This window comes from Nothobranchius furzeri, chromosome 14 (assembly GCF_043380555.1).
Source record: "Nothobranchius furzeri strain GRZ-AD chromosome 14, NfurGRZ-RIMD1, whole genome shotgun sequence".
NCBI lineage: Eukaryota > Metazoa > Chordata > Actinopteri > Cyprinodontiformes > Nothobranchiidae > Nothobranchius > Nothobranchius furzeri.
In genome coordinates this window covers 31497858-31517739 of record NC_091754.1, presented here as the reverse complement: position 1 = coordinate 31517739, position 19882 = coordinate 31497858, and the positions used below count along the sequence as shown (strand labels likewise).

Below are 19882 nucleotides of genomic sequence, written 5' to 3'. Positions count from 1 at the left end.
TGAATGTGTGTGTTAATGGGTGAATGACTGATTGTGTTGTAAAGCACTTTGGGGGTCCCAGGACTCTAGAAGGCACTATATCAAATACAAGCTATTTACCATGTGCTGTCCTTGTCCCTGTCCTACTCCATCTCCCCTGTCTCCAGTCCTCTCGCTCATGTCTCACTCCATTTCCTATTCCAGCTGCTTAGCTTTATTTAATTTCTCTTTAGTTGTCTCATTATCATTGTTTGGCTTTAGTATAGTCAAGCCCCTGTTTAGTATCCTTTTGTATCAGTGACCCTTGACCCCTGTATTTCCTTAGCAGTTTTCTTATAGTTATTTAATCTTCTATGGTTATTCCTCAGTTAACTTCTGTTTACATTTTTCCCAGCACCCATTTTCTCCTTGTGTTCCCCAGTTTAGTTGTATTCCCCAGTAATTATCTTGTTGCCCAAGTCCCAGTTTCCCTGCCCTTACTCCCAGGTGTTGTTTAAAGTCGTCATTTGCATTTTTTTTTTTTACTGTGTGGGCGTCGGAACGAGCCCCCGCACCGTGAGAGCAAACATCCCAGCTCTAAAGCCGATCTTCATCCGCGTACGTCACACGTCACGTGATCAGGAAGCAGAAAGTCCATGTGTTAGGAGATCGTTTTGGGCCACTGCTGTAGAAAAAGGGAGGCGCGAACCGGAAAAGCTTCTGCCGATCACAATTTGACAACGGATTATGAAAGTATGGATAACGCTCAAAACTCGCAGATTCTTCTTGATGTAAGAGGTGACTCTACTCTTTGTTTTGGTAGTTTTGGTGTGACATCATCATAGCGCGCAACGTTCTGTGACTCTGAAAAAAACAGTAAAAATGCTGAAAACCGCTGGCAGCGAAGGGCTTCACTGATCTGGAAATGGCTGGCAGTGAGTGTGTTAATCATAACAGAAGTAGAAATAAAATACTGACTGCTACTTATTAACAACACAGCTGCTTTATGCTTAATAAAAACATTAATATGGAAGTAGCGATGGGTACCGAATTCGGTACTTTTTAAGGTACCGACCGAATTCCATAGTACCGACTGAGCACCGATTCACGTCATTTGAAACGGTGCCTCGTTTCGGTACCCGTCCTTCATAACGAGAACCTGCCTAGACAGCTGCGCATGCGCAAGACCGTTATGTCGTCGGTCACTGTGAGCCAGTAGTAAACAGAGCAGCAAAAGAAAGAACGCACGCTAAAGCTTGGGTCCACTTCACTAAATGTGATGGATAACTGGGTGATGATGAAACCAGCAACAACGATCTAAGTGAGACATCCTCATCCTAATCTGCTCCGGTAGGTAAATAAAATGTTAAGATAACGTTAGCTTGATATGTTAGCTTCCATTCCGCTAACGGTGCGTTCACTTTCTCCTCGGAACTCCGAATTTCCGACTAGAAGAACATGAACGCGCTCTAAAGTTTGGCTTCACTTTACTAAGTGCGACGGGTGATTGGGTGAAGATGAAACCAGCGACAACGATTTAAGTGTGAGACATCATCGTTTTAATCTGCTCCAGCAGCTAAATAAATGGTTTAAGATAACGTTAGCTTGATATGCTAGCTTCCATTGCCACCATTGTTATCAGCTAATGGTGCATTTGCTTTCTCCTCGGAAATTCTAACTTCCCAGTAGGAAAAATCAAATGAAAAAGGACGGCAAAAGGAATGAAGATACACAGTAAATTTAGTTCACAGTAAAGATGTTTGCTTCAGTTTAATTATCAGCTTATAAAACTACAAGGACGATGTTAAAATACAAACAGTTGTATGTTATTTATCGTGATATTTATCAAATAGGGTTATAAATTGAGAAAAATATGTATTTAATTATAAAAGAGAATTAAAATATTAAACACTCAAAAGTATCAAAAATTGATACCGTTAAGTACCAGAATCGATTCCTAGGTACCGGGAATTAGTACCGAATCGATTCAAATGTCAAAGGTACCCATCCCTATGGAAGTAATCAGTAACTTATACTTTCGCTATAGTGGGATCCTACTTTTTGGGTAGTTTTATTAGCTGAAGGACCTCCATTTAGCTCTAGAAAAAAGGTGGAGGGACCCTAGCAAAGGGGTTTAGTGCCCATGTGTGTTGTTCCAGTCTGTGGATTAGCAGCCCCAAATGCATGCTGGGATCATCAACATGTGAAATGACTCGACCCTAGAATGGAAGCTGAAACAAAACCAGCACCCCTTAGTGATTGGTTCCTGTATAAGTTTTAATAAACACCTCCCCCATTTAAAGCAATACGACATTGTACATCCTTGCTAAAATGGTACACTTCTGACCGAACACACCATTCATAAGTCAAAGTGCATTTACACATTCTATCTTTCAATTAGAACACTTCTGTTTTGGCAGTAGACACTAAATGTGTTGTTTATTGACACAAATCATAAATAGCTGAGCTGGAAAGCATACAAGGACAACATGAAGCTGAGAGATATCTGACCTGAAAGAGCAGATGGACACGCTTCAGAGAGATCATCATTGTGTTCCCTTTGAGAGTCTAGAGAGGAGAAATTACTGTGAACCATGGGAAAACTCACAAAACCCAACCAGTGTGTTTTCTGAGCCAAAGATACAAAGTTCAGATTCTGCCAATGCCACGGGTCCTGTTGGGCACGCAGGCTGGAAATCAAACCACCATTTGAACTTGTTGATTAAAGGTTATTCTTTCATGTGGAAAACGTGTGCAGTGTGCAGACATCTCCATTGTGTAGAGTTGCTGTTGTTTGGGCTAAATTACAGTTCTGCTGTATGAGAAGTGCTGCATTATCATTTCTTATCGTGAGCAGTAGGAAACATTTACTACTTTTCATTTAAGCCAACTCAATCAACGAAAGTTCTGTCTGATTGTATCCTTGAGGTCAAGCTATGGCTTGCTGATAACTTCCTCCATCTTAATGACTCCAAAACTGAGTTAATCGTTTTCAGTCCTTACAGTACCACGGCTACTCATCAACCTGACCTCAGCTATCTCTCACCTAATGTATCCTCTGTAATTTCCAACCTTGGAGTAAAAATGGACCAGGCTCTGAAGATGGATGCCCAGGTCAATAACACAGTTAAATCATGTTTTTACCAACTAAGACGCATCTCGAAACTAAAGCACATCCTGAGTGTCCGTCTTCTGAAATCTGTGGTCCACACTTTCATCACCTCAAGGCTGGATTACTCTAACTCCTGCTTATATGGCATCAGTAAAGCAGCTCTTTCTAGACTTCAGCTGGTCCAGAATTCAGGAGCTAGGTTGCTGACTGGAGCTGACAGAAGACAACACATTTCTCCAATTCTGAAATCTCTCCACTGGTTGCCTGTGCAGTTCAGGATACATTTCAAAATTTTGCTTCTGACTTACAAATCCTTGAACCATCAAGCTCCTCCATATCTGTGAACTTGTCCATTACTACAACCCGCCGCGTGCTCTCAGGTCTGAAGATAAGCTCCTCCTAGCTGTTCCGAATGCACGTTTAAAAAGCCGTGGAGAAAGGGCTTTCTCTGTCTGTGCACCCAAGCTGTGGAACGCATTACCACTGCTAGTGAGGCAAGCACCTAGCCTAGTGAACTAGACCATATTCTTGCTTTGCAAAGAATGCATTTATGTAAATAATACATTTATTTAGTCTGGCTTGCCAGGCTAGCAAGCACCAACAGCTAGCATTTTTAAATCACGCTTGAAAACTCACTACTTCAAACTAGCTTATACCACATAATTATGAACTTCACTTACAACTACATTGTTTAAAAATGGAATTCACAATATCAACTTCCGTATTATTGAGGTTCTTTTTTAAAATGTTTTTCTTATTTTTTATTCTCCCTGTGTTTTATTGATTTTTAACTGTTAGTTTTAGGAATTTTGTTGTATTTCCTTTTTATCTTTTATCTCTGTTCTACATGACTGTATAACGCCGGTTTAATTAACTAAAATTTTTAGTGTACAACGCCTTGTTTGGTTGTAATGCCTTGTGAATGCGCTTTATAAATAAAATTGGAATTGGAATTGGAACATTCCCTGTACGATGAATTACTTAGTTTTCTGCCCACACTGGATGTTAAAAGCATCATTTAGATTAAAAAAAAGAAAGTGTGCATGGCTGCATGTTGGTGCCTGAATGATCCCACCATAGGTATCGTATTTTCACGACCGTAGGGCGCAGCTTCAGTTACGGGTGTCTTTTTTGGTATTTAACAAATACAAAAGGTGCACCGGGTTATAGGGCTAGGGCGCAGGCACGGTAAAACGTACCGGTAAAACATCTGTGCGGGCTCGGGACTCGGAACATATCAGTGCAAACCAGACATTGTGAAAATTATAAACAGCCAAAAGCATGTTTCACTTTACTGGTCCAGGCCTGCTTCAGACCTGGTTTAGAGCGCACGTGCACTTCCTCATTGCGTGCACTGACGGTTCATGCTCTTCTTATGCGCTGATGCGCTGTGTTGAAGTTCAGAATGTGTTTACCGGTAGTTGGTGGATTTAACCACATGAACAAAATCATATGTGTGTTATTAATAGGCCACCGTAGTCCTTGCCCGGATGGAAAGGTGGTGGCGTTTCATAAAACGAAAGCACCAAGACGGACCTCCTTGAAAATGTTCAATGTTCATTTCTTGTGCGAGCGTTACTGCTCTCAGACGAATGGTGACGGTAGACGCTTCTCCCAGCTGTCCTCTGCTCGTTAACCCATTGCTCGAGGCAGTCTTCCAGCTCAGGCCACCTGACTTTGTGCCCGTGGAAACACAGCTGCGTCTTCTTTACTTGTCAGAGTTCGTTTTCCAACTTCCTCCACTTGCGAACCTTGGACTCATTAATGCTGAATTCTCTCACCGCTACTCTATTCCCGTGTTTCTCCGCGTAGCTGATCGCTTGCAGTTTAAACTGTGCTTCATAGCGTGTCTCTTAGCAGGTGCCATTCTCAGGGTTGTCAGAACAATGTTCAGCATACCGCGCATACCTGCCCTTTTGAACTATTCGGGGTCTGTCTTCGCTCACGTCCACACGTTCACGCCACGCCCCTTGTCTTCTACTACGTTCGTGTCTCACAACAACACAATAGGCGCACCGCACCATAGGGCGTGGCGTACATTTTGGAGAAAATTTAAGACTTTTAGGTGCGCCTTATGGTCGTGAAAATACGGTAAACTAAAATGTATGGGGACAGATGCTGGTCTGTCAAAACAAACAAAAGTATTTTTATAGAATAATGTGTAGTTTTTGTTATTGATCTGTATTATTGTAACTGACTGGTCTGATTGGTGATCATCATCTTCAACTCAAGTGTGTTTAGTTTCTCTGCTAGACCTTTTTAAATTTCACTGCAGACAAACGCTACAGCCTGTGTGTGTGTGTGTGTGTGTGTGTGTGTGTGTGTGTGTGTGTGTGTGTGTGTGTGTGTGTGTGTCCATGACTCTGTGTGTTTGTCCTCTATTTGTGGTAATTACATTTGATCTGGCCAATTGGCACCCCTGGCTAAAAGCACGACTCCACAGTCCCTATCTCTCCATCTCACTCTGCTGGTGAAGTGATTTACTCTGGCTTCTGTAACAAGCTAGCTGCGCTAGGATGCTGCTTACTGTTCATCACTCATTTTGCGTTAAATTTTTTATTTTTTTGCTTTAGAAATGTAAAATAAAACAGCTCTGTCGCAGCACCATGGTGCTGAGATCTATGAAAAATTCAAATGCAGGCTTTCAGAACCTGATCATTTACCGTTTTAAGTGCTAGTGACGAGCAACAAGAAGAAAATGAGAGGATATAAAACTGAGAATAATATTACGGATGAAACAGAAAAGAGCAGACGCTCTGTGGTTCCTGCTGCAAAACAAACACTCTGTGTTCACATAAACACAATCTTTTATCACAGGAAGTACAAATGTTCAGCTGGTGAGAGCTACATTTCTGCCTGAAGGGCTTCAGCTCAATTTGTTCTGTAAAGGAGTGTTTTTTTTTTTATCTGCAGCAGCCACGGTACCGAGGAGGCCAAGCCCACCTGCAGCAGCAGTTTAAAACAACATCAGAAAACCAAAGTGGCTTTTGAGGAAAACCACCGACCATTAGCATCTGTGTGTGTGTGTGTGTGTGTGTGTGTGTGTGTGTGTGTGTGTGTGTGTGTGTGTGTGTGTGTGTGTGTGTGTGTGTGTGTGTGTGTGTGTGTGTGCGTGTGTGTGTGTGTTCGTGTGTGTGTGTGTGCGCGCAATACTTTCCCTATGCCTAAGCGTTGTAGCCTCCGTGCTTGTCTTTGAGTGAGTGCAGCTCACAGACGGGTATTTGATGGGGACCGTGGTCTACCAGCAGCCCGCTGGAGCTCAGTGCTGCTAAGCCTGGATGGCCAATAAGAAGAGCATTTTACCAGCCAAAGTCTGAGCAGGAAGGAGAGAAACTGTCTTCACACAGCAGATGTATTTATTACTGGTGGAGAATGCTGTTACTGTAATACTTTTATTACAGGCTTTGTACTGGCTCAGCCTCAGTGTAATCATTCTGTTCTCTCTCTCTCTCATTCCGACTCGCTCAGATTCTGTCTGTATTGCTTTCTCACTCTCCTTCTTTCAGCTTCGATTTGGACCGGTGCTCTGCCTCAACCTCCTCTCTTTAAGGTAACAGAGGCTACACGTTCTTGAGTTAAAAAAAGAAAACATTGTGGAGACAGCAAAAATTCAGTCTATGAAGGATTTATTAACCCTCTCAGGCTCAAAATAAGTTTTGATAAAAGAACGAACAACTAAGTCCTTCAGGGGTACTTCTGAGTTAAAAAATGCTCATGAAATACGTGTGTGGAGCAACCAGGTAGGTAGGTTTTAACTGTTGCTAATCTGCAACGCCTGCCTCCAGAGGGTTAATGGTGAATCTTGGACTCCAGCTGAATCACCTTACCTGGTGATGCAGCTGATTGTTTATGAGACTAATTCAAGTTAGTCCATTTCCAGCCAATACAAAAGGATTTTTTATGTCGACACCGGCCTGGCGCAAATACGTTTTTCTTTTTCTTCTTTTCATCTATTTTCTTCCCTGAATTGGCAAGAGCATTCTTCATCCTCAATTTGGGTCTAATTGGACGTGTCCTGTGTTTCCAGTTTAGCATGAGAAGCCTTCACCAGTAGTAAGTGAGGGAGAAACCCTAAACACCCAGGGACAGACTCTCATGGCTGCAGACTGGAGGCGTGGAAGTGTGTTAGTGGTGCTTCCCTCACACTTCCCCATAGTGGCTGGTGCATATGGACATTTGTGCAGCTGAGTCAGACCGCCTCACTTCGTCCAACACTGTCAGCTCTACAGCTAATAATAACTATAGTAATCCCTAACTTATCAGTTCTGGTGATCACATTTGCAACCATTCAGTGCCACTCTGCCATTAAAGGTGAGTGAAGGCTTGGTTTTTATGTCTGGTTGTTAAAGGTCCTGTAATAAAAGGAGACACTGGTTTTTACAGCATTCACAAATGATTTAGGAAGCCAATTACAGATCCAGACAGAACACAGCAGATGTATTTTGTCATGCTAGCCTTGCAGACACGTTGTTATATGGCCCGGTGAGTTTTGCAGCTCAATTTTAAATTTAACAGGCTGTGTTCAGTAGCCTCTCTGTTTCAATCAAGTGTCCCACCAGAAAATACTGAAATAAACACCGCTGGCTGCCCCGTGGGCCAGTGGTGGAGCTAGAGAAATGCTCATTATGGCAAAAGTGTGGCCAGGGGTGCAGCTACCTACTTTCTGAGGGCTACGCAGACACACAACTTAGTAGATATGGGGCTCAACCATCCACACCTCCAACCTCCACCGTGCTTTAGAGGGGGCAGGCGCTGGACCGCTGAGCGTGTGTGTGAGGGGTAGGGGTGGGGATTTATATGTTTTTATCAATATCAATGGCATTGTTGATTCTGTCTATCAATCCATTTCCTTATCAATTACTTTATCAATTCCAGAGTAGTTAAACCAGTGGCAAAAAATTAACTGCGCACAGCTCCTGAATTGTAACTGTCAGTTTCTTTATGATAAATAATCAGTTGTACCTGTATCGGTTGGAAAGATCTTTCCAAATGTTCTCATTTATGCTCCCTGAGAAGGCAGAGTCATCTTCTTGTTCAGTGTAGGGTTGATGCCGTTTTTGTTGAGTGGGAAAAATCTCACCACAGGTCAGACCTTTGTCACTGGAGTCTGCTGGTGTGGCGGTGTGCATATGAGGTAAATGACGCTAACATGCTAAACGGTGTTGGTAAATTAGTTACCGACAGTATTAACAGGAGGATGTGCGAACGTCATTGCTGCTGCTGCGTTAACTTTAAGTTTTAGCGTATTTTGAGCTCGAAGGCTTTTGTATATTCGTAATGCTTCCTCCCTTGATGAAATACCCAGGGGCGTGTCCAGGGAGTGGCCTGGGGTAGCACATGCCACCCTTGGAATCTGATTGGCCACCCCAGGTGCCACCACACTAATTTACCACTAATTTACCTTTAAATAGGCTTTTCATTGTCCACAAAAGGCTTGGGGGTAAAACAAAAATAAAGCATAACCATTGGTGCAACCCATGCACGAAGTTGTGCCTCACCTGGGCCACCCCATTTTAAAATATCTGGACACGCCACTGGAAATACCTACTTTGTTATTATTGCAAGTTACCCTGTTGTCATGCTTTCCTGTAAAATATCACCAAACGTTCGAGCGTGTGTGCTGCTTAGACGCCATGTTTCCTGCTTCCGTAAGCTACGTAACATGCGTGGTGACGTCATTCTCACCGACCGGAATTGATAAGGGGACTCGTTTGCAACAGTGGCGAACGATTCCTAGGAATTGAACCAATGGGAACCGGTTCTCAACAAGAACCCAGTGTGTGGGTAGGGTGTCATTCGCTGAAACACAACATGGCTAAATAAACGCCTGTTATTAAACACAGGAAACGCAGACTAATAATTTTCCATGATTGCTTTGGCGCCTCCTCCAGCACTCCGCCCCTGTACATCACATACACTGCATGCCCACTTTTTGTGCCACTGGGTGTGGGAAAAGGTTCTAGCAGGGGGGCAGAGTTTGTTTCTGCATGAAAGGATCAATTTTATTTTTATTATTTTATGCATTCAGGCAGTGGCGGTCCTACATGGAATTACTCCCTGGGCGAGGCCCCCTTTGAACCGCACCCCTCCCCTTCCTCTTCTTCATTCACCCACGGAGCACCTGAACCCTCTCAGCCAGCAGGAGCGCCTGCAGCTGCAGGGGGTGCCAACTTGCTGTTTCCAATCCAGACACTGTCATATGACAGATAATAGAAAACCCTCGGTGCGGCGCAGATTTCTTTCTTTTTTATTTTTTACTCAGCGCTTGTGCGCCCCTTTTGTGTCATGAAAAAATGCCGCCCTGGGCAACTGCCCTGTCTGCCCGTGCCTAAAACCGCTACTGCATTCAGGATATTTCTCCATGTGGGGTTATTGCAAAAATCACAAGGACCAACACTCAAGCGAGTGCTGTTGATGAGCAACTCGTGTTTCCCTACAGATTCAATAAAACATGCAATCAACTGTTTTATCAAACACTCTCGTCAACACACCCAACGCTAAACCTGATTTACTTTTTTAGATATTCCATATGTTTTAAACCTCCATTCAGTTTTTAAAACATTTGCAATGAATCAGAGGATAAACGTTTACAAAAATATGCATTTAATATCATTTATAACATTTTCTCATAGGTCATCTGTGTAACAATTTAATTTGCATCTATTTAATGAACCATAAGACATGAGATTCCATAGTGAATATAGAATCAATCTTATGGATCTTTGGGTACTTTTAACCAGAAGATTGGAACTTTTTATTGCAGGGATTATGTAACACTTCGTATTCACTCAGAGACAAGAGAAGAGAGAGTCACCTTTAAAACGTTTAAGAAGATTTATTTCTAAACAATTTTAAACAAGACTAACTCTAAATTCTAAGTGAATGGATGGATCTTGGTGTGAATGAGACGTGAGATGAATGGTGTATGTGTGAGTGATGTTTGTAATCAGAACTCTCGTATCCAGAGAAGCAAGTCTGAGTGATGAAGTGATGTTTTGCTCTTAAGCTATGATCGGAGTTTCATAAACACATGAGACGCCATCTTGTCGCTCTACACATACTCTTCAGGATGAGACCTCCGTACAGATCCAGAATGCCAGGTCCTCGGACCCCCCTTCGGTACCGGAGCCGATGAAACAGCGTCAGCAGTACCACAGACTAGTCTTTGGATTGTCTCCAGGTAAAAAGCGACAGTTGGTTGACAGCGTCAGATGGACCCGGTTGGCCAGTGAGTTCAGCTTTTATTCTGAAAGGAACCGTTGCTTGGTTGGTAAAATGCAACACATTTTATCCAGCTTGTTGGTTCTTTGCTTAAAAACGAAGTCCGGGTGGCCGGTCCGATACTTCTCTTAGAATGCGGTGAACTGACTCAAGATGGCGTGGGACTGGTTTTATTAATCTGGATGTTTTGATTTATGGACGAATCAAAGTTGGACAGATTTATAAACACCACAGAGTCTATGCCACACTTCAGAAAGGAAGGTTCCGATTGGATGAGTAAAAGCAATGTGTCATGCAGCTTACATTACGTGTATCAGGATGTCTAGTGCAGCTTGATTAAAGTCATATTACTTATTAAAACATACTAATAATAACATTGTCATTTCACAGATAGGTCAACATCTTATTACTGACTAACACTTTGTTTGATTAGCTTTATTAAAAATAGAGTTCTTTGATTTATTAAAAAGAAAGAGTCCTTTGTCTTCATTCTTCTCTTGAGCTGGAAAGGAAGCAGCTTAGAAGCAGATGCATGACCTTGAACAATATCTCATGCAGATTAATTCTTGCTGAGTAGAGGGGGAAATTACTTTTAGGTGGAAAACAGTCATTTCATTCCGTTACATCTGGTTTTGATTCAAATCTTTATATAACTTTATCAGGTTTTTATCTGCCCTAAACTAAAAATCATTTATTGAAAAATGAATGTCAAACTGGTTAAAAATATCTTTTAGACCTGCTTCACATATAAGGATAATTATGCTGATTTTGACCTGATTCTCTAATCTTAACTCATTCACTGCCAGCCATTTCCTGATCGCTGAAGCCCTTTGCTGCCAGCGTTTCTCACGTTTTTACAGTTTTTTTAAGAGTCACAGAACGTTGCGCGCTAGGATGATGTCGACCCCAAAACAAAGCGGAGACTCACCTCTTACATCAGGAAGAATCCGTGTGTTTCGAGCTTTATTCGTTCTTTCATAATCCGTTGTCGAATTGTGATCGGCGGAAGCTTTTCCGGTTCGCGCCTCACCTTTTTTACAGGAACGGCCCAAAACGATCTCCTAACACATGGATGTTCTGCTTCCTGATCATGTGACGTATGTGGATGAAGATCGGCTTTAGAGCTGAGATGTTTGTTCTCACGATGCAGGGGCTCTTTCCGATGCCCAAACATAAAAAAAAATGCAAATGACAAATTTTGTCGTCATTGGCAGTGAATGGTTGGATCTAAAATAACAACTTTACACTAACGGCTCTAGAAATAATCTTATCAGATATTCCTGCTACGTGTGGTGTGTTAAGAGTTCACTATTCTACTCAGAAGCACGCTGGGGCTGCTCCATTCATAAATCAGAGATTTTCCACATGTTGGATTAGTAATGACTGGACTTGAAGACCTGTAAGGACCCCGAGGCAGAGTAAGACACTTTAAAAGTCTTTATTAGCAAAAGGCTAAGACGTGTCGTTACCCGTGGAGGGCGAGGCTGGAGACAGAGTCGGTGAACAGGCATGGGATCTTATAAAGCAGGAGAGGCAGGTGTGTGGCATGAGCGTGATGAGGGGACCAGGTGTGATGAATGAAGGCTGATGAGATGAATGGTGGTGCATGGAGGTCAGGGCATGGCAGGATCATGACAGGATTGGCAGATTTTAAGGACAAATGGTTGTGCTGCCTGTTTAATGTGATGAGTAGCCAATCAGAAAGTGAGGTGACTGCACGTACCGCCGTCACCATGTTTGATTTCTCTCACGTCACGTTTCATCTTAAGTGGTTTAAGGAAATTTCCCATCTGACTGAGGAATGTTTGTGTGTGAAACTGGTTAGTGTGTGTTCTGTAATTTTTGCCATGTTGCCTCACACCTCACACTGTAGGATCAAAAATCTTATTTCCATGATTTTTCGTCACCACATGTGTGGTCTTTCCTGTTTGGAAAATTGTCCAGCAATTTTAAAATCCTGCCTTGTGAACCGGGCCAAGAAAATAAATGAAATTATAAAATGTAAACATTAGGTTGCTAATGCTGTTAAAACCACAGCCCCTCCTCCTGAGTCCCATTCTGTACCAGCAGCCATTTCTCCTCTCAATATGGCTGACCTTTAAATGTTTAACAGCAACAAGCTGAGACATGTAGGGTGTTTCTCAATGTCAAGGCACCTGGCCTTGTGAGGCGATGTCTTGCGAGGCCAGGCGCCTTGCTTACGAGGACACTGTCCTTCCTTGGTCAAAGAAAACGGTTAAATGTAACACACTTCATGCATCACGTGACCGCGGCTTCCACGGTGGTCACATAACGTCAGGTGACACGGGAAGTAACGTTATATTTTATACGTATAAGTTTAAATATTAATATATGACGAGCATTGTAGTTTTTAAATTGTGTATATATTTGTTAAATTAAATATGGAAATTAGTAACTAATCGCTAGCCATCGAAGCTAAAACTAATAACCAACCATAGAAAACTTCTTTGGAGCTAAAAATGAACATTTTAGATTAGTTGACTTACATTTAAACTTGACTTTTCCCCCCGAAGTAGATCCGCCCTCCTTTTGAAAATACCGCGGTGTATTCCGGGAAAGTTTTCACCAAGGCTAGGCTACAAGACATCTCCCGTGTATCCTTGCTCAGCTAGCTAAACGGCTAACAACGGAGAACAGACGCCTCGGTAGAACATGAACATTGGAACACATCTTGGCGGCTCCTGATGACGTCAGGGTTTCCCTTACATAGGCGTAGCCGTGGCGGGCCGCCACGTCTGAAATCGCACCGCCACGCCTACAACATCCCAAGTTTTATTGATGTTTTTTTTTTTTGTTGCGCCGTTTCCCTAAAGAAGCAGCGGAAACTACTGTGTTGTTGCTTGTGATCACAGCTGGCAGGTAGCAAGGAGGAGGAGCAGGGCAGGGTGGTTACAGCTATGAGCGTACGGATAAAGCATTTTTGACGAATACGAGCAAGAAACGAGTGTAAAACTCGAAAATATCTAATCGTGCTGAATGAAATTCTCATTGGGTAACTGACTGTCTTCACGCTCTGTGATTGGCCAGTCAGATAGAGCGCCCGCCCCTCCCTACACACAAAACTGCAGCCGGGAGCTCTGTCAGCTCGGCCCAGGCATCAACGCACACACACACACACACAGACAGTAAACCGGGCGGACACTGTGCGACTTTTTCACTTTTTTGAGCAGATTTTCCACTCGTGCGAGAATCCACAAGATCGGGGCGAGTTTTGCGTCGAGCGTCGTGTAGTGTACAGGGGGTTACGAGAAGCGATTAACACCACGTGACCAGCTACCGATCAGCAATCGTGAGCTCGCACGGACTTCTGGAGTGTTTAATATTCATCTCGTTCCTCATGAGGGTTGAAGCGGCGCTGCGAGCAGCTGCGACCCAAAAAGTATCAGAACCGCTCACGGCGCATTCGCAATCCTGCATCAACACCGCTCGCCCGCTATTTCCCTAATAACACACGTTGTCGGTTTTTATTTCTACACGTTTTTTTTTACTCACAATGATTGTCAAGAAAGCGTGTTTGTCGTGTTCATGTCAAATTAAACTGATCACTAAACAGATTTACTTTCTTTATTTCGTTTCCTCATCCAACCCCCATAAATCCCTGTGTGTCCTGCTGCAGCTCTCCCGAAGGACAACAGGCAAAACAAGACAAAAAAGTCTGACGTGTTGTGTAAAAACTGCTATTTTTAGCATCTTTTTGGTCCGACGTGATGCTACCAGACGTACAGTGTGAGCACATGACTCGTGAGATCTACCCTGCGCTGAAGTCGTACAGTTTGAGCTGAAGCTGAGTGCTACGAGTGAAAAAGTCGCACAGTGTCCGCCCAGCTTATTATAATGTTCACTGTAATGCATCTTGATGTTCTTAACAAATAAATTAAATAAAAGATTTTGGTCAATAATGCCAAATATGTAAATTTGTGTTTCAGTCATTTTTATACTGGCTTAAAAATACTTCATTAAGTCTACTAAACAGGGGTGTAACGTTTTTATTAGGGCCAGCCCAGTAATGATCTTGGACCAAAATAAAGGGGACAGAAGGTCAAATAAAGGGGGCAAAAGAAGATGTTTTTCCAGACGCCAAGAAAAATTAAATGCCAAATCCACCCTGCAAAGTGTGTCACTGAGAGTTTAAAACAGAAATTATTATTGTGCAAATATTGGTGTACTCACCTTTAATACTAGTTATTACAATGCAGCAGTCGCTGGATTGGTGCAGTTCAAAGTGGAGTGCATCAGATAAAACAATATTAACATAAAGGTGAGACGTGTCACAACCCCCCCCCCCCCCCCCCCCCCCCCCCCCCCCCCCGCCAAGACCACCTCCACCACAGCTGGAAAAATTCCTAGGGGAAACACTGGACGTATCTCCTACGCAACCGGGCCGGGCCAAGACATCAAGGCGAGGTTCCTTGGCTTAATGTGAGGTCTACAGTTTTTATATCTATTCTTGTAAATGGTCTTTGCTGGTGAAACTTCCAGGTGCAATTAAAGCAAGCGGGCATTTGTAAGCTCTGAATCGGTGAATTTGGTTACGTGTCAGTAACTTTCAACATACTATACAAATAAAACATTACACAAATGATCAGACTCACCACGAAATGAGCTACATTTCCTTCTCTAACTTTGTCCAGAAAGTAGATCTCCTCCCCTTATGTCCCTCTCTCTATCCACATATCCTCAATTAGAGTGGTGCTATTTAAAAATAAATAATAAGAAAGTTTGGACATGAAGCAACATGAGCTTACTGCCATAAAAGGGTCAACGTGAGAACAAAATGCTCATGTTTCATCCTCCGTCATAAAGTCCTTAGTTGTTAATAAAAGTCTGCTGGTGAAGGAAACATTGTGACAGCAGACCTTCGCTGAATCCCAAAGCCCCAGAATGCAACAGAACCAAACCTTTCTATCTTCATATCGTACTCTACCTTTAAACTAACCTGTATTTATTCCATTTCTATATCGCAGCTGCACACTCTGGCACTGTAATAACACTATAACCTGACTAATCCGTGTCTCTCAAATCTGTTGTTTTAAACAATCATCTTCTCTTTAACTCCCTTTTCTCTTCTGGCCTCGGGCTTTCTTCCACTTTTGTGAGCTCTGCTGTCAGCTTCAACACCCAAACGCTGTTAGAAGTCATTCACGTCAAATGTCTGTGCAGGCCAGAACACCTGCTTTAATTCAGCAAGACAGCTTTGTGGAGGAGCCTGTGGCCTCCACCAGGCTCCTCGTACAACGTTTAAAGTTCAGCATTAAGAAAACTTGAGCAACGGACAGAAAGAGTCCAGTCAAGGCTGCCAACTCTCACGCACTGAGCGTGAGACACGCAATTGACCCTCTTCACACGCTCTCATGCCACACCTCCATCTCTCATGCTAAACCAGCGCCTGCGCTCGCTAAACACGCATCACGCGCAGTGCGTAGGGCTTACGAAAAAACAAACATGATATTGTAGCATTAGCTACTGAACAACAAGCACACAAACAACACTTAAGTAATAATTTAACTGGTATTAATTCACACACAGACTCCCATCCCGGGTATCTGCAGGTTTAAGGAAGCCAAATTTAAGACTTTTAAGACCTTTTTACGGCCACTTTGACCAAATTTAAGCTTTTTTTTTTAATTAAATTTAAGCTATGATTTCCAGCTATTGCCTGTGTGACAGTGTGAGCGTCCTGTCACAGTGTCCTGATTGATCATGCGCCCTGGCTACTTGGCCAAGGGGATGTCCCTTTGGCTTTCTGGTTAGAGCGTATAACTCTCACCCGGGAGTCTGGGGATCGAATCCCGCCCGGGCCCTCATTTATCCACCTTGCCACACCTGGAACACACCTGGAACGTTGCAAACGTGGGATTAGCCATCCAGTTACCATTAAACTTGCACTTTCCCATGGCACAAGCTCCCACTAGCTTAAACAACTAATGTGCTCATCTAAAAATAGCCCCCTTTCACTGAATGTAAACGGTTCCGCTTATGCCAATATCATACACAAAAAAAGCTGAACTAGAAATTCACGAAATTTTTATAGAGATAAAAGAATCTTGTTTACTGGGTCTTTGGTAATTTAAGACCTTTGGAAACTGTATTTCAGGATTATTTTTCGTTTTTTTTAAGGCCTTAAATTTGGAAAAGCAAATTTAAGACTTTTTAAGGACCCGCGAATACCCTGCCATCTGTATAATCGAAGCCAATGGGTTTTTTCGTTCTGGTTGTGAGATGGGCGGAGCGGTGAGCTCCACGCTGTTGATGGGACGGGCATGCCTGGTTCTTTCTCCTAGAACTGTGAGCTGCAGCTGCGCGCGGCGCCAAAATGACATGCTTCATTTAGAAATGCATCTGCGTCGCGGTCGCCAGCCGATGTTGACGTAGCTTCAGTCCTGAATGTTTTTCTTTTGTTTTCACTCATCAGCCACAGATCCTCACTCACAGCAAGCTGGGCTTCCTACCGTGGTGACTCCCTCACATGTTTCCTCTCCTACATTAGTTGGTGATGCGGTGAATTAAAACATTAGTAATCCTAATATTTTAATTCACCGCTTCACCCGTGTGTTTTTCCTGTTTGTAAGACGAACCCTCCTCCATAACCAGGTTACTGGTACGGAAGCTTGGAAAGGCCAAAATTCCTCAAACATTTTTTTTTTCCCTACTGGCTGAATATGAATGAATAAAATATAATAGAGTAAATTTTATTAGTCCCACAGTGGGCACATCCACTCATTACAGCAGCACACACACTTAGAGACACAGATTACAAGTAAAACTGATTCCAGCCATGTTTGCTTTGATAACTTCCATACCTTCATGCTGATGACCCGCATGAACATAATCCTGTTTAGTGGATGCAACTACATCATGAAGTTAGCCCAACATGATAGATTTTTTTTCTTGGCAGGAAATAATAACTGGTAATATTATGAATGACATGATATTGCCCATCCCTAGATGGAATTTAAAACATTTACATTAATTATAATTAAAAGTTCCTGTGTGACATGCAGCTGCAACTCTTTACTGCTAACCTGATGGACGGACAGACAATGTGAAGAAGTTCGGGAGAGTTGGATGTTAAATTTTCCTCACGAAAAGAAAATTTGTATTAAACAAAGGTCAGTTCCCTCTGTAAAGTCAGAGGTACGGAAGAGGATTAGGGCCACTGAAAAGAAAAGAAAAGAAAAGAAAAGAAAGAGAATTCTGACTTTTTTTCCCTGAATTCCCTGTCAGAATTCCAAGATTAACAGTCATAATTTTGAGGAAAATGTAAGAATTCTCTTTCTTTTCTCTTCTTTTTCTTGTCAGTGGCTCTAATCCTCTTCCATACAGAGTAGAAATAAATAAATAAAATGTAGAGCACAAAAAGCCTCAGTATTAATCCCCCCCCCCCCCCCCCCCCCACCCACCCAAACGGTCGGCAAATTGTCCGCTCCCAACCCCCATGACCCCGTCTCACTCGTAGAAATGTTCAGAAGTTGGCAGCCCTGCCAGTTTAGCCAGTGTCCTTTCCCTGCAGGTCCAGTTTGTCTTAGAACACAACAACAACAACAATAATACTTCAAAGTGCCCACTTCTGTATTCAGTTTTCATCCCATCCTTGAATTATGCACTTATTAATTATTCCACTCAGCTGATCTCTGCAACAATGTGTTGCAGGTGCATGTTGGTAATCAGTCAGCTAAATGAGAACTCTTCAGCCTCCATGACCAAGCAGAACCACGCATCAAAGCAATCACAGATACAATATGGCTGACCTTGAGCCAAAATGGTACCAAGCTCACTTTTCCACCATCTCAAATGAACTATTATGTTCACCCAAGTGTGAATGTATGGCCGACCTCGTTATGATTATTGCTTCATCTGCTGAGATGTCATTCATTATCCGTGGAACAGAGTCGTGTCGGATGAAAGATGACGGCCGGTGCATCAAGAAGTGTGGCTCTCTCCACCATCGCACACCCTGTGAGGTCACTTCAGGTCTGCTGACTAAGCAGAGATGTCTTTATAGGATGTAAGCTGACCTCAGGTTCACCAGGTCGCTCTGGCCAGGTGTCACAAAGAGCTGGATCGCCTCATGGAGAATTCTCAGCCTCCCGGCTAAACACTGCTAGGCTCTTCAAACAAACCGCAAAAGCCTGGGTTAAGAAAGAAAAAACAAGACTCTCTCTCTCTCTCTCTCTCTCTGAGCAGAATGGAAGCTGAGGTAGAGACACTACATCGCTGTAATTAAGGAGTCGAGAGGGGGAAGTAGGGTCGATGAAGAGAGGAATGCAGAAAGCAAATGGAAGCCTTTGAGAGGAAGGAGTTATTCAGAGGATGTCTTTTATTCAGCAATCCTGAGGCATCCAGATCAGCTCTGGTGGCTTAGCCTCCTCATTAACAGCTTTAGATTTAATTAGCAGTCATTAAGCTTCTGTTTTACTGGAGGAGCTTACAAATATTTAATCACTGTTTGGGTAATGTACCATGTGTACTGTTGTTGATATGAATGCAAGGGAGGATTGATGCCTCAGAAACCCAGATTTTTTTTTCATTTCCTCTGTAACACATCTGTAACCGGTCTGACGGAGCGCCGATCACGGCTGGGATATGAGACAACAAACGTTACAGCTTTTGTTTAATGGGATAATAGGAATGTGCTGCATTACAAATGAATGAAAACATCATAAAAATTCTATTGATTAGTTCTCATCAGAATTTAAAGTGTAATCGTAGAATGTCAGAGGTGGTTGCAGTTCATATTTTCAGCTAGATCTGCACATCAGACATGTTTTTTTCTGCCCTCCACCTCTGTGCCCAACTAGGGTACACATCTTCAGCCCCCTCCTGCAAACTCTAGTCTCCCATGGTTGTTCTGAACGAGATCCTGGTAATCGTGTTAAGTAGTTTGCAGATGACACTGCTGTTGTTGGATGCAGGAGAGAAAAATTAAAAGGTGTTTCACTTCGCTCCTTTATCCTTTAATCATTGGTGGCGAAACCATGGAGCTTGAAAACAGTTACATACTTTGGCCCGCACATGACCTCTGACCTTTTACATGGGATAAGCTTATCCCATGTAAATAAGCTCTGATAAGAAGCATCAAATAGTGGATGTACAGTGCTCGGCATAAATGAGTAAACCCCACTACATTAGTCAGAAAACCTTTAGTTTGCTTTAAGAATCAACATTTTCTATGATATACCACAGTACTAAATACTCCCACAGACGTGGGCCATTGATTGCAATCAAGATTTGTTAATTTACACACAAAAGTGATTTTCCTAACAAATCCATTCAAGCCCTTGTTGCAAAAATGAGTACACCTCAACTGTAGGCTTGAGAGAAAAGCCACAAAATAAAATAAAAGCCCTTCACATTTCACGCTGTCCCATGCACTTGGTCGTCGTGCACTTTTCCAACATGACAATGATCCAGAACACACACATCTAAAGCTACTGCTGCATTTCTGAAGCAGAGCTGGGTGAAGGTGACTGAATGATCAAGTATGTCTCCTTATCTGAACCCAATCCAACACCTGTGGGGAATTCTGAAGCAGCAAGTTAAGCAGCACTCTCCATCCAGCATCCAGGCTCT

General features: G+C 42.8%; 1 protein-coding gene across 4 annotated transcripts in view; it reads left to right on the top strand.

Moving 5' to 3' along the window:
* Nucleotides 1-19882, top strand: part of sema5ba (sema domain, seven thrombospondin repeats (type 1 and type 1-like), transmembrane domain (TM) and short cytoplasmic domain, (semaphorin) 5Ba) — a 266236-nt gene that overhangs the window by 215457 nt on the left and 30897 nt on the right. The gene's annotated exons all lie outside the window — the stretch shown is intronic.